The sequence below is a fragment of the Microtus ochrogaster genome, unplaced genomic scaffold, assembly GCF_000317375.1.
Source record: "Microtus ochrogaster isolate Prairie Vole_2 unplaced genomic scaffold, MicOch1.0 UNK47, whole genome shotgun sequence".
Taxonomy (NCBI): domain Eukaryota; kingdom Metazoa; phylum Chordata; class Mammalia; order Rodentia; family Cricetidae; genus Microtus; species Microtus ochrogaster.
In genome coordinates this window covers 649,620-664,837 of record NW_004949145.1, presented here as the reverse complement: position 1 = coordinate 664,837, position 15,218 = coordinate 649,620, and the positions used below count along the sequence as shown (strand labels likewise).

Here is a 15,218-nt window from a genome sequence, read left to right as displayed (position 1 = left end):
GTGTGTGTGTGTGTGTGTGTGTGTGTGTGTGTGTGTGTGTGTGTGTGTCACTGAGTCTGAGTATAGGGTCAGAGGACAACTTGCAGGATTGGTTCACTCCTTTCACCCAGTGGGGCTCAGAGACTGAACGCAGATCCTCAGCACCTTTATGCTCTGAGCCATCTTGCTAACTCATGCAAGGAGAGGGAGAGAGATTGAGTCCACATGCATTCCCACCAGGAGGCAATCTAGCTGAGCAACTGTGCTGAGTGCCTGACCACACATACATATGTATATATGTATGTATACATGTATGTACATATGTGTGTGTGTGTGTATATATATATATATATATATATGCTTTTAGACCCTAAACTTATGACGTAAATGCTCATTTCTTTATGGGGTAGCCCCTCTTAGGAATGTCTTTTTGCACGGTGTGTGGGGGGGGGGCGGGGGTGAGCCCGTGTATGCTCTCCTGTGTAGTGGGCAATGACGTGGAGGGAGTGTGTGTTCACATTGTATCTGTGTGTATGTGGAACCCCAAGTTTCCAAAAGATGTCAGGCGTCATCCTTGAGTCTTCTCCTCTTTCTATATTGAGTCAGGGACTTTCAGTAAACCCACCCTGTTTTAGTTAGGCTGACCGGCTTTCTCTGGGGGTTCTGTCTCCTCTTCCCCTGCAGTGGGATTACAGGTAGGCCACCCTATCCCTGCCTGACTTTTGTGTGGATTCAGAGGCTCTGAATCCAAATCCTTATGTTTACACACCAAGTGATTTACCTGCTTCCCTACCCACCCACACACATTGACTTTTCTTTTTCATTAAGACAGAATCTCACGTATCCCGGTTTGGCTTTGAACTAGATAAACAGCCAAAGAGGACTGTGGATTTCTGAGTCTCTTGCCTTCACCACCCTCGAGCTGGGAACACAGGCATACTCCACCATGTCCAGTTGACTCAGTACTAGGGATGAAACCCAAGGCTTCCTGGATGCCGGATGCGGCGAATGCACTCTCCCAACTGAATTACATCCCAGCTCTCTCTGCATGTGACAGTGGTAAAGAAAAAGTATTTATACTCCTCCCTGGACCCTGCGCAAACGACTCTTCTGCCTAGGTTCCACAGACTCTGAAATGGGGGTGTTAGACAATTCCTTTACAGATTTCCTGTGGAGATGGCTGGTTCTGTGTAGCCCTCAATAGAAGGCACCGGGAGAAGTCAGCTCTGTAGTAAGGATGGTCAATTAAAGGGCTTGCTGCTTGCTGCTAGCTCCCGTCTCCCCAGGTGCTGCTACAAGCCTGAGAGCACAATGAAGGGTGTGTGCTGGAGCGAGCTGTTTCTGGGGACGAAGGGACGGTGACTCCCAGTTGACCATTCTTTAGCTATGAGACCTTAAGGGACCAGGTTGGCAGATTCGATAAATAAAAATACTTGGAATGCAGTTAAATTAACTTTCAGATAAGCAAAGAATAATTTTCAATTATAGAAACATTCTCAAATACTACTTGTGGCATGCCTATGCAAAAGAATAGTCGTGTGTGTGCGTGTGCGTGTGTGTTGTGTGTTCATGTGGGGGTGCATGTGTATGCATGTTCATGTAGAAGCCTCAGGAACCATATATTTTGTTTTTTGAACAAGGGTCCCTTACTACAGTCTAGAATCCACTTATTGAGCTAGATTTGCTGGCCGAGGAGTCCCTGGGTCCCTCCTAGCCCCTTTTTTTTTTCAGTGTGGGGATTACATACCTGGTGTTTTATGTGGGTAGAATCCTGGTTCCTCATACTTGCACGGCAGGAACTTTTTTGACTGTGTCACATCCTAGCCCCAAAGAATTATTTTTTAATACATTTAATAACTAGCTTTTATATATGCATCCCCATATAATATTTGAAAATTATTTTTTAAATTATTTGAAATAAAATTATTTTAAATAGTGCCCCATATTTTAACTGATAATTTGAACACTAGGCTGGTTGCTCGACATTTTTATAGTTTCACTCAAAGACAAAACAAACGAACAAACAAACAAACAAACAAAAAACAAAAACAAAAGTAAATTTAGAGGGTCAGGGAGATAGCGAAGTGGGTCAAAGTGTTTGCCACACAAGCCTGATAACCTGATTTCGGATTCCCAGAAGGCAGAAAAAAAGGGCTGGCACGGAGGTTCTAGTCTATTTTCCCAGCATTCCGACAGTGAGATGAAAGATACAGTCAAGCAAATTCCAAGAAGCTCACAGGCCAGCTAGCGTAGGATACACAGCGCAGTGGCGAGCTAGAGTCTCAGAAACAAGATGGAAGGTGAAGAAAACATCTGACTGCCACAGAACGTACACGAACACACACACGCGCGCGCGTACACACACACACACACGCACACACACACACACCACCAAACACGTAAATAAATATTTAAATTTATTTGGGCATTCAGAGATGGGGAAGATGGCTTCGTGGTTAGAAGCACCTATTGCTCTTGCAGCGTTCCCGAGTTTGGTTCCCAGCATGTACATCGGGTGGCTCACAACTGCCAGTAACTCCAGCTATGGGGGGTGGGGGGATCTGATCCGGGAGCACTTGCGCTCAAGCGTGCAGTCAGAGCTCCCCCTCACACACATACACACATACTTAAAGAGTAAAAATAAATGTTTTTAAAAACATAAGATCTAATATTTCATGAACGTCCAGTAATTAAACAGTGCCCGAGATGGAGTATATGCTTTTTGCTCATTTAGTGCTTGCTATTCAAGCCTCGGGGTGTAGGGCGTGGTAGGGTCTTTCTTCACTCTGGTCTCAGCTTCCCCGCACCATGTCCCTATCGCTGAGGTCTTCAACTGGGCCACACATGACGGTGTTTTTTCCCCAGCGCTCCTTCCCTGTGAGTGCAACCTCTATAAAGAAGCAAATTACCGTTGAAGAAGATCTGTGGATCACCGAATTTTATGCTTCTGCCTAGAAGCAGCATAACGGCTCAGTCCCCAGGCTAGACAGCAGAGGCCGAATCTTGGCAGGTTTGCCAGACATACAGTGGTCCCCCAGCATATGGCCATCCCCCTCTACAGACTGGCAGGAACTTTGCTACTCACGAAGACATACTTTGTTATTTTTACAATGTTGTACTTTCAAGAATTCCTAGCCACCACACAAGACCGGGGCTCCCAGCAGCCGTTATGGATTAGAGAGAGGTTTGTGGGCCCCTATGCTACCCCTCTGAGCTATAGATTGGCAACTAGTGGATTCTGGGGAAGAAGAAGCCATTGCCTTCAGTTGTGTACCTAATGGGGAGCCCACCAGGCTCCAGTAGATTCTGCCAAACCTGCAGCCACACGGCCAGGCCCTGGTTAAAATCAGTAGGTCACAAAACAAAAAGACATAAACGTGGGAAAGGCAGCTGTTCTGGGGTGGGGGGGGGAGTGGGCGGTGGGAGAGCTGTAAGAAAGTGGGGAGCAAGAGTAAACAGAGGCACTCTATACAGGTGTGAAATGCGAAATCCAGCCACCACCACCACCAAGAGCAGCAACAACAACAGTAAGAATGGAATTAGCAAACATACCCTCCGCTTCGCAGGGTTTTTTAAAGGACACTGAGATCCGTGGTAGTTTCTCACACAAACATGTTGATACAGCATCAAACTTGGGAAAAATCCAACCGCATCTTAGGTGTCAGAAAAACTGAAGACACCCTAGCACACAGACACAAATCCATCTGCAGTCAGATGCCAAGGAAACTGAGGAATCTGCCCATCAGTCTGACATCTGTTTAGAAACGCTGAGACCCCTCCAAGAGTACTTGGGTGTGGACACGCACACATGCCATCTATAGAAGAACATTCCAGAACTCCCAGTCACCCTCCTGACAGAAGATCTCTCTCTGGTTGACTCTAAGGCTGACCTCAGCCTCACTTGGCCTCCCATGGTATGCACCCCCATCAAGTGATGGAAGCTTCCTGCCCTCGAACTCAGCTGAGCACTAAAGCACACTTACTTGCTGCGGATGCTCACGACGCTTTTCTAAGCACCCTTCTCATCCAGGAATCTTCACACATGTCCTGTGTGGAGCCCCAAATATCTCCTGACCGCCCACCATTTCATCCGTAGCCTAACTCCCCCAAGGGTCTCTCTCTAAACTCATCCTTCGGAGACCCCTCACATCAAAGGACTAACTGGTTCTTCTGGTTCCCAACTGCCCAGTTTAAAGTCTGCAAAGCCTCCGCCCATTTTCTCCTGGCCCATTAGAATAATACGCCTCTAGGGCTCCTAAATCCCTCTTCATAATGCTTGGCTGTGTGTCTTGAAGAGCCCACCACAATCCCCTCCTCTGAGCCAATCCTAGTTTTCTCATTTCTTGTCTTCTCTCTACTCCTCCAGGGGTCTCGAGACATCCAGGAGCTTGGTTGCTCTGTGGCTCAGAAACTCCTCAATTCCCAATCTGGATCCCTACCTTCCCTTCACCAGACCTTGAGTCTGCCCTGTGCCCTGACGGCAACAGGCACATTTTAATAAGTAGAAAAGACACCTCTGCCTGCTCCCCTTCTGCTGCCCTTCAGCCATCCTGAAGTCATTTATCTCCATAAGCGCCTCAGTCCTAGAACAGGATATTCTGCCTGAACTGGGACTCTTGAACTGCCTCCTGGGATCGGGTTGAAATTCTCCAGGGTTTCATGCTGGGCACAGGCCGCTGGATAGGGGTAAAATGACTTGCCTGGTGCAACCTTTTCTTGGGTACCCACAGGTTTAGCTACTAGGCATCCAGATAGTGTATCAACGTGCTAGTGACTAAACTTATGGATCACATAGACCTGCTCCTGTGTGCACAAACTATCACCCTTACCCACATATCGGCAAATGCACATAAAGGCACCCAAGAGTACAGAATCAGCCGCATACAAATCAGTGAGACACAACTCACTAACTGTACACAAAAACAGACCACGTAAATTCCCAGTTTAGTTGAGCCCCAACTCTTTCAACCAACCATACCAACACATTCCTCGACATACCACAGACACAAATGCAACCTATAATCCACACAAACACCCTCTGCCAGGCACAGTGTGAACTCAAGCCTTACAACCCGAATTCCATGGCCGGGCCCCACATGGTAGGAGAGAACGGACTCCTGAAAGTTGTCCAAAGACCTACACACACACACACATACAAACTCACAAATAAATAAATGTAATAAAAAAATTTCACACTCACAATACCACACAGTAGTAGACCCACAGAAGGAGACATGGAGTCGGGCTCAACTACAGACACGTCACCCCATGGTCAAATACAATCTCGTACAATCACGCTCAGCCACACTGGTAAAGTTGGGCAGTTGGGCAAAACTCAGAACCACAGCTCACAAGTATACAAAAACGGATACGGTTACAAAGTCTAACACAAGCTCACACACACACACCCTCACAAGGAGAGAATGTGAGTCTGCACTGTTCAAATAATCCAGTTACCACCAGCTACAACCACACGGGAGAGCCAAACTAAGTTATGAACTTAAAGTTGTCAGGGAAAGCACATTTCTGGGTCCAGACCCTCCGAATCGGAGTTACACAAATCTCCACAAAGTAACAAAAGTGTCTGAGAGCTGTGACACACTCTTCCCCTCGCACACCCCCTACCCAGACCAATGTCCTCGACAGAGCTGTGACAAGGTGGGGTCCCAGGACGCACGCAGACACCCGTGGCCTCTTAGTTCTCTCCCGTGTCCTTGCCTCTCATTCCCGCGCTTGATTCTCCAGCCGCACTCGCCTCCAGGCACCGCAGCCCGCGGTCACCCGGAGTGGAATGCCGCGGGAAGACTTTCAAACCCAAGTCCCCTAGCTCGAGGGCACCACCCATCGGACTACATATCCCAGAAGCTCGAGTGCTGTCCAACCCTCGGTTTCCTATCTGTGAAGCGCCCAGAGCCGGGAACATAGCGCGCTGGGCCTTGTGGGAAATGTAGTCTTCAGCAAGATGAGCGCGCTTTAAGCGCTCTACAGACGCTGCCCCTCTGTGGCTCCACTCAACAAGTGCTGTTCAGCTATTGCGTCTCCTGGTGGAAAAGTTGCCTTCGGTTGCAAAATTTCTAAACTGAGAGAGGCCTCTGGTAGGAAAGGAAAAGATTTTTTTCAGGCTACGTAATGATACAGTGGGAGAAAGTGGTTTGGTTTGGGACAAGGTTTCACTGTGTAGACCAGGCTGACCTCAACCTCATGATCCTCTTCCTTAGCTTCTCAAATGCTGGGATTACTGGAGTGAGTCACCAATCTGCCTCTGTTTTCACTTGTTTGTCTCTGAACCTATGTTACCATCATGGCCACAGCGTAGGTTTGGGGCCTTTTTCTCAGCTGGTAGAAAAACTCAGTTTCTACAAGTGGTGTCCCCTCATTATCGGTTAGGGCAGAGCCTCCCACTGTGGTATAGATTTACAGGGCATGGAGGATGTATGTCAGGGGCAGGAAGATGTGTCCATTATTACTGCAGCTATGTCGTTAATGCCTCTTCCTATTCAAACCCAGTGTCGCAGGGTATGGCATTTCTCTCTTGAAGGTGGAGTTTAAACCTCTTATTCCAGGATGCTTGCTTTAGCCAACAGAATGAAGTGGGTAGCCCTAATTCCAGTTGTCAATGGGCTGGTTCACTGATTCTCTTGCACTTCTGTCAGAAGGAATGAATGAATGATCATGGGTAAGACCTTGATGGGTGGATAAAAGGTGGCAACCACTAAGTCACCAAGTCACAACCCAGGGGTGTTGTGATTTGAATGAAAATGGTCACCAAAGGTTCATAAGGGGAGACACTATTAGGAGGTATGGCTTTGTTGGGGGAAGTATGGAGGAAGTGTGTCACTAGGAGCTGGCTTTGAGGTTTCAGAATCTCAAGCCAGGCCTAGTGGTTTACAGTCTCTTCCTGCTGCCTGTCGATCCAGATGTAGAACCCTCAGCGGCCTCTCCAGCAGCATGGCTGCCTGCATGCAGCCGCATTTCCCACCATGATGACAATGGGCCAAATCTTTGAACTGTAAGTCAGTCCCAGTTAAATGCTTCCCTTTATGAGAGTTGTCGATGTCATGGTGTCTCTTCACAGCAACAGAAACCCTAACTAAGATGTGAGGTCAACCCCAGGACTCACAACTGTAGAAGGAGAAACCTGTCCTCCACAAATTGTCCTCTGATCTCCATAGGGACACACATATCCACACACAATAATTAAGAAAGTAAATAAACAAATAATGTATAATAAAAATAATCTCTCACCCTCAATGTGATAGTGTTGCCACATTGACAGGTTCTATAATCACCTGGGACACGGGCCTCTGGGCATGCTTGGATCAGGGGAGACTATCTTGATGATGCTAGATGTGGGGAGACCCATCTTCACCCTTAGTGGAATCCAGCGCTCTGATCAGGGGGTCTTGGACTGTACAAAAGGGAGACCATGAACTGAACAGCAGCATGCATTCCTCACTCTCTGTATCCTAACTGTGGATGTGAGATAACCAGCTACTTCAGGCTCTCGCTGCCTTTGCTCTCTACCCGCATGCTCTCCTGATGGACCAGATCTTGAGTTGTGAGATAAAATAAGCCCTTTCTCCTGTAAGTCTCTTTGGTCAGAGTATTTTATCACAGCATCAGGAAAAGGAATTAAGATGGAAATGCTATATCTAGGGCCTAGGGTTAGCTCACAGTCAACACCAGACAGGCCCAGTCAAGATAAGCGGTGCCACCAGACCATCTGGAGTTTATTCCAGAGGTGTGTAGTTTTGCTGTTGCTTTGAGACAGGGTCTCTCTATGTAGCCCAGACTGGTCTCAAATCCAGAGATCTACCTGCCTGTTGAATGCTGAATGTAAAGGTGTGTATTAACACAGAGAGATAGGAAGATCTGTGGCTTAAGGTTCTTTTGTTTTTATGTATATGTGTGTGCCTGAGTGTAGGCATATGTACCATGCGTGCGGGTGCCTGTGGAGGCCGGAAGAGGGAGTTGAATCCCCCAGAGTTAGGTGGTTGTGAGTCATCCCATGCCTTATGATCATGACCTTAGTGAATTGCTACATGAGACGTGAGTGGTTTATGAGGTATGCAATAAGTTCATATTAATATGAGGCTGGCATGTGTTGGGTAGGGAAGGACAAGTCTAGATTTAGAAGTCTCTGCCGGATTGAGGATGTAGCATTGCCCTGTCTGTAGGAAACGGGACTTGAATGTGACCATCCATTGTCATCAGATGTCTGACTGGAGGTAGGAAGAATACCAGTCTTGGTTTCTTTCTTACCTTCCTGGGAAGGGAACTGCTTTGCTTGCCATTGCTGGTAACAGATTGTAATTGTGTTCCACTTTACAACTTTCCCTCCTTGAATTAATAATAGTTTACCTTCAACATCCAGTAATTCTCATAGAGCTTGTTTCTTTTGTCCAATGAATAGACTATTTGTGTGCAGTGGTTTGGGATGAGGGTCTTATAAGGCTTATGAGTTAAAGGCATAGTTTCCCTGCCTGGCTCTATTGGGAAGTGACAAAATCTTTGAGAAGTAGGATCTAATTCCCAGTTCTTAGGTCACTAGGGCATATCCCTGAAGGGACCTTAGTCACACTTTTGCTTCCTGGTTTGTGAGAAGAGTAGCTTATTCTGTGAGCACATTCCTACCCTTGATCACCCTTGCCAGCATTTCAAAGTAATGGAACCATTTGATCTTGGGCAGCAATCTTAAGCCAAAAATAAACCTTGTTTCATTATGGCAATAGGAAGACCTTTCAGCCAGACTCTAAAGGAGAATGGGGCACTGGGAACTAAGCTTGCCCTGGCCATATATCTCTTTGATATAGCCAGCCCTGATCTATGTGATCGCTCACCTAGTTAGCTATTAGTTTCTTTTGATTGTGACTGGATGCTGGGAACCCATGAGCACACATCAACAGATGCTAGAAAGATACCAAATCTCATGTAGTAAATATATTGGGAGAGTTAATCACCTCTTCAAATGAGCTATGGGGGGAAGAAAGAGGTCCTTAGGAGTATCAGGGTTGGTCATACAATCTCAATGAACATGCATTTTATTTCTTTTCTCTCTTGCCTTCTTTTGGGGATACTCTTTAGAAAAATGGAAAAGGATGAATCTTTTGCCTGGACCTATGCTGAAATCCCATGTTATAAGATGACTACTCAAGAATGGCTCTGAGGTGGTTTGAATGTAACTGGCCCCATAAGTTCATAGGGAGTGGCACTATTAGGAGGTGTGGCTTTGTTGGAGTGGGTATGGCCTTGTCATTGTGGGGGTGGACTTTGAGGTTTCCTATGCTCAGGATACTGCTCAGTGTCTCCTTTCTGTTGCCTGTAAGATGTTGAACTCTGAGCTACTTTTCCAGCACCATGTCTGCCTGCACACCGCTATGCTCCCCACCGTGATGATAATGGACTGAATCTCTGAAACTGTAAGCAAGCCACCCCAGTTAAAGGTTTTTCCTTTATAAGAGGTGCCATGGTCATGGTCTCTTCACAGCAATAGAATCCTCCAGGAAAAGAGCCAAGACTTAGAGTGCTTGCAGAGGCTGAAGGAAATGCAGAATGGATAGCAGAGGAAGGTAGTTCTAAATGCCATCTAAGGCCACGTGACCAGTTGCAGAACTGAGGATTATAACTGGCATGAGAGCTTCTGTTGTATGTTAAGAATGAATTTGTACAGACATTTGTGTTTTCTTTCAGTTTCTTTATCATATGTTGTAGCGCCAATTAAGAGAATATCAATGGTTATCATATGTAAGTTTGAGATACTAGAAGGATTTTCCCCAAGGGGCATTGCCACTAGTCCTTTTTTTTATTCAATTCTTTTTCATTTATTTTACATACTGACCAGTTTCCCCTTCCCTTACCACTCCCATTCCCTTTCCCCACCTGCCTTCTACCTTCCCCCTATCCACTCCTCCTCCATTTCCTTTCAGAAAGGGGCAGGCCTTCCACAGGAGTCAAGAAAGTTGAGGCAGGACCAAGCTCCTTCCCCTACATCAAGGTTGGGTGAGGAAACCCAGCATGGAGAATTGGCTCCCAAAAGCCAGCTCAAGCACCAAGTACAGGTCCTGATCCCACTGATAGGAGCTCCGCAAACAGACCAAGTGACACAACTGTCACCCACATGTAGAGGGCCCAGGTCAGTAGCATGCAGACTCCCTAGCTGTCCGGAGTTGGTGAGCTTCCAAGAGTTCAGGTCAGCTCTCTGTGGCTTCCCCTGTAATGACCTTGACCGCCCGCCCCCTTGATCTTTTAATCCTCTCTCTTCAACAGGACTCCTGGAGATCAGCACAGTGTTTGGCTGTGGATGTCTGCATCTGCTTCCATCTGTTACTGGATGAATCATTGCTACTGTTCTAAATTTATGATGTGGTTGTGGTTGTTTGAGGGATAGTTATACATGCTAGGTGTAATTATGACCTGGTTAAATCTATAATTCATTTGCAATTGTATGTGGAACAGTTATGTTATGTTTAGTCATAATTATGACCTGGTCATTGTTTTTCATTTGGAAATTAATCATGGCATAAGGAGATATGATTGTGTGTCAAGCTGAAAAGGGGTGGATTGCAATGTCTATTCTTGGTTGTTAACTTGTCTAAATATGAAATGAACAACAAGCCAGAAATGGAGGGCACATTTGTGATCTGGACCTTGAGGCCAAAGGGCTACTTGCCTTTGATAGGGATCTTGAGGCAGCAGGATGTGAACCTTTAATCCAGACCTTGAGGCTGGAAGGCACACCTTTAATCTGGGCCACACCTTCTGTTGGAAGCCTCTATGAGGATGAGAGAAGAAGGAAGGGGTGGGTGTGTTCATTCTTCACCCGCTTACCCTCACCTTGTCATTTCCATCACTAGCATTGGAGCCTATATCCTCAGGATCCCAGCATATATAGAAGACCAGCGGAGACACCCAGCCTCGTGAGACTGAGAACTCTAGATTCTTGGACTTTCCATTGACAGCTAGCCATTGTTGGACTCAGCCTGTAAGTCATTCTAGTAAATTCATTTATATTATATATGTGTATGTATAATAGGCATATACACATATATGTGTATACATATACATATATGTGTGTGTATATATGTATATATAGAGAGAGAGGGGGGGAATTGCTTCTATAAGTTCTGTGACTCTAGAGAACCCTGACTAATACAGGCTCCCATTGGCTCATTGACTCATATATTTGAATGCTTAGTCATCAGGAAGTGGCAATACTTGAGAAAAAATAGGTGTGGCCTTATTGGAGGAAGTATGTCACTTGGGGTGGGTTTTATAAGAGTTGCCATGGTCATGGTGTCTCTTCATAGCGAAAGAACATTGACTAAGACAGGTGCCAATGAGGCCCCCACAATTCAATGAGGTTTCATTTGGGCGTAAATAAAAGTTTTAGAACTATGAAAAGTTTTAGAATATTGAAAATATTCATGACCTGCCAGGGGCCAGAGTGACTAGAATTTAGGGAAATTTATACTCTTTTATCTTAAAAGCAAAGTCTAATCATGGACTGTGGAGGGTGACAGAGGAAGTGGAGTGTGTTGGCCGTTCCCTTTGAGTTACAGAATCAGAGATGCGGCAGCCGTGGATTGTTTATGGTCTTCCCATCCTAGTCACTTACAGGGATTCCTTTAGCTAACAGACTTTATCTCTGGTCATTATGAGGCTACAAACATGCTTAATAATTATCTCTCAGAGGACTGAGGTGTTGGCCCAGTTGGAATAGTACTTTCCATTCATACACAAGGACCTGGATTTAATTCCTAGAACTCACATAAAAAGTCAGGTGTGGTGGCACACACTTGTAATCCCAGCACTTCACTGCTGTTAGTTGGAAGCGGCGGAGGAGAACTCTGGGGAGCACTGGTCAGCCATGCTGGCTTTGTGGGGAGCTTCACAAGGTGGGTACCTAAGGAATGCCACACCCAAGGTTAAACTCTGGCCTCCATGTAAACGACACATACATACAAACACACACACACACCCTAGCTAGGATAACCAACTAAACTGTTATATTCCTAGTGGTGAATCTGGCCTAAAGTATAATGAATGCAAATAAATAGTTTTTAATCTTATGCAAAAGTTAGGAATAAATGCCCCATTGTGATGCCAAACCCTGCTATTACTATTCTTATGCTGAGGATTCATGAACCTTTGTTTTATAGAACCTCATATTTCCAATTAAAAATGCCCCATCAACTAACCAAAATATATTTCGGATTGTAATAAAATCTAAAACCACCACTGGGTGGTTATGACTTAAGATGATTAAAATACGATTTAGTTTTAGAGGTGTAGTTAAAAACATGGACCCAAGTAGAAACCATAGATCCCTGACACGGAATTGTTGAAATACACAATCCTAAAAAAAAAAAAAAAAAAAAAAAAAAAAAGACAAAATGAGGAGCTGGCTCCACTGGCAAAGCATTTGTAACAAAAGCATTAAAGTTGGTTGAAGTTTATGCTTCCAGCATCTACAGAGAGCCTACAGCTGTTGCGAGCATCTGTAATCTCAGTGTGAGCATCTGTAATCTCAGCACTTTTACAGCAACCTTGGAGGCTGGGACAGGAGACTCCCCAGAAGCTCCAATCCATCTTACCCTGGCATACCTAGTGGGAACAAAAAACCCACCTATTTCTCCAACAGTGGGAAGATGGGGTTGACACCTGAGGCTGTCATCTGATGTTCATAGCCACACTGGGCCATGGGTGCATGTGCCTATGCTCACACACAGATATCCACTCATGCATGTACATACACACAAACTTGTTTGTTTTTTATAAGAAGATTTGTAAGTCAAACTTCATAGGGCTAGGGGGCCACTAACATTTTGAATTTATAACTTTATCAACAGCAACGAGTCCCTACAAAGTTACCAACCGCCAAACACATACACCGGAAAAAGAAGAGAGGGAGAATTATCTTACTTTTAGCTTTATTTTTATTGTTGACACTATTACAAGATAGAACAACTACAACCATATTAACAAACCAAAAGCCTGTGCACAGAAACAACACAAAGAAAATATATCGAGATGTTAACACAGTCTTTGGATGATGAAAATATGGATGAGTTTCTCTTCTACACTTCCACATCTTCAAGGCTACTAGGATGGACATGTACTGCATATAGAATGGCAATATAAGCAATGAGGGTAGCCTACTAGAATAGAACACTATGATGAAGACCCCTCAAAGAAACTGAGGAAACACACTTCCCTGTAATCCTGCCACAGCTAACCCGCTGTTCCACACTTCTCCGCATTTCTTCCCTTGTTGACTCCACACACTTATCTAGGATATCCTAATAATCGCACACGTGGTGCACAGGCCCAGGTGTTAACAGGAACTTGTTGGAAATACAATTGCTTTTTTCTACTTCACTACAATTTCCCAGTTTTCTTTGAGTATGTCTTATATTTGTGATGCAGAATATGTACTTAAAGTTTGTTACCCAAACACCAAAGATTATTCAAGAAATTTAGAACAAAATATTTAAGCACGACCCCCCCAACACTATTTTTGTTTCCCATGTTTCTTTTTGTTTTAGACATTACGCAAATTTATTTAACACTGTTTAAATCACAAGTTTATGCGATGGCACAAGATGGAGGACATAGGTGAAGATCTTTACAGTTGTTGGTTGTGGGGAATGCGGGCAGATTTTTCTTTTCAATTTTACTGTATTTTCCAATTTTTCACCGGGTACATAGTATGCTTATAATGGTGACATTACATACTAAGCTTCAGTATCAGGAGACTATTATAAAGAGCATAGGGAAAACTTCAGATCAAAGTATTTTACCGTAATTACACAGGAATACTAGAACAACTATCTTGAATACACGTTTTGACACAGTTATAATATATAAACCTGTGCACGGCAACAAGAAAAACAAGATATTAAAGAGTATATCTATCTTTGGATGGTGGGGACATGGATTATCTTCCCTCCACTTTTCTTTTTTTCCAAGTGTTTCATAATGAATTCCAATTATGTTCACGATGGAAATGTGATCCTTAACTTTTGAGTAATACTACCATAAAGAACATTCTAGAAATTTAAGAAAATAATGCTCGACTATAAGCCTACAACAACACAATAGCTTTTGACTATAAGCGTACATTTTAAGACAGTTATAATTGTAGTATAAATATAATTTTGTGTCCTGCTTTCTCCATTTCATATTCTTGAATATCTGCTACACAACTCTCCATGATTATCACTTTTAAACAACTGCATAAGATTCCAGGGCACTTTGACTTAATTATTCCTCTACAGCCTGGCATTTTAATTGTTTCTAATCTTCTACTCACTCAGTTACAGTTAGAATGGACACTTACGACTTCTTGACAAGTTGCTTTCTAAACAGGGTCTAGTGGGGTAACACTGTCAATGATAACGAATCCCAAATTTACCCAGATGACATCAACACTGACTTAAATCTCAAGGGTGCTTCCCCAGTGTATCTCTGCCCTCTGTTTCCCTAGATGTCAGTTCCAACCTAGGGTCTCTCTATGCAGCTGGCCTTCACCTATGCCATGCCATCAAAAAGGCCTTTCTTCCAACTACCCAGGACACTTCATTCAATTCATTCTTATCACCCTGCCCTTCCTGTCCCTGCTGATGCTGTTTTCTTTAGTCTGTCTTAGTGCCTTCCTAGATCTGCAGTTATCTTGGAGCTCCTTTCTTTGGCTCGCTCATCTCTCTACTCCTTGCTCTTTGCTCGTGTCCACCTCTAAGCCTCTGGCACTCCTTGAGGCTTTGACACACTCCCCGTGAGCCCCGGTTCTACAGCTCTAGAAGCCTAAGAGTAAGACCCATTTCCTCAGCAGGCATCTCAGCTCACTTTCTCAGATGATCTGTACAGAGCTTCGATATTTCGCCTACAGATCCGCTTTGTTTTTTTTTTTAATTTTTTAAAATTTTTTAATTTTTTTTTCCCCAGCCAACAAAAGGCCAAAAACTTCTTTCTATAGCCATTATGCGAGGGGAGGGGAAGTAAGGAGCGCAAGCTGTCCATACATAGGACGCAGGAAATCTCAAGCTGGGAAGTCCATTTGTGATCAAGAGGAAAACTGACGACATCAAGGCAGACATGACACTAAGTGGAAAGCTCAGAAATACTTAGGAGGCTCAATGAGAAAGAACAATGGTAACAAAAAAAAATTAAGGCTGCTGGGGAACCTGAGTCCATGTTAAGCTAGGATTAACTAGAAAGAAAGCTTTTTTTGTGTATTTTTC

At 44.4% G+C, this 15,218-nt stretch overlaps 1 protein-coding gene across 1 annotated transcript in view; it reads right to left on the bottom strand.

Annotated features, from left to right (window-relative positions):
* Positions 1-4,004, bottom strand: part of LOC101994641 (zinc finger protein 485-like) — a 23,140-nt gene extending 19,136 nt beyond the window's left edge. Inside the window, exon 1 of the mRNA XM_005369300.3 lies at positions 3,963-4,004. The gene's annotated coding sequence lies outside the window, so the exon portion shown is untranslated. The remainder of the gene's footprint in view (positions 1-3,962) is intronic.
* Positions 4,005-15,218: the final 11,214 nt, after the last annotated feature.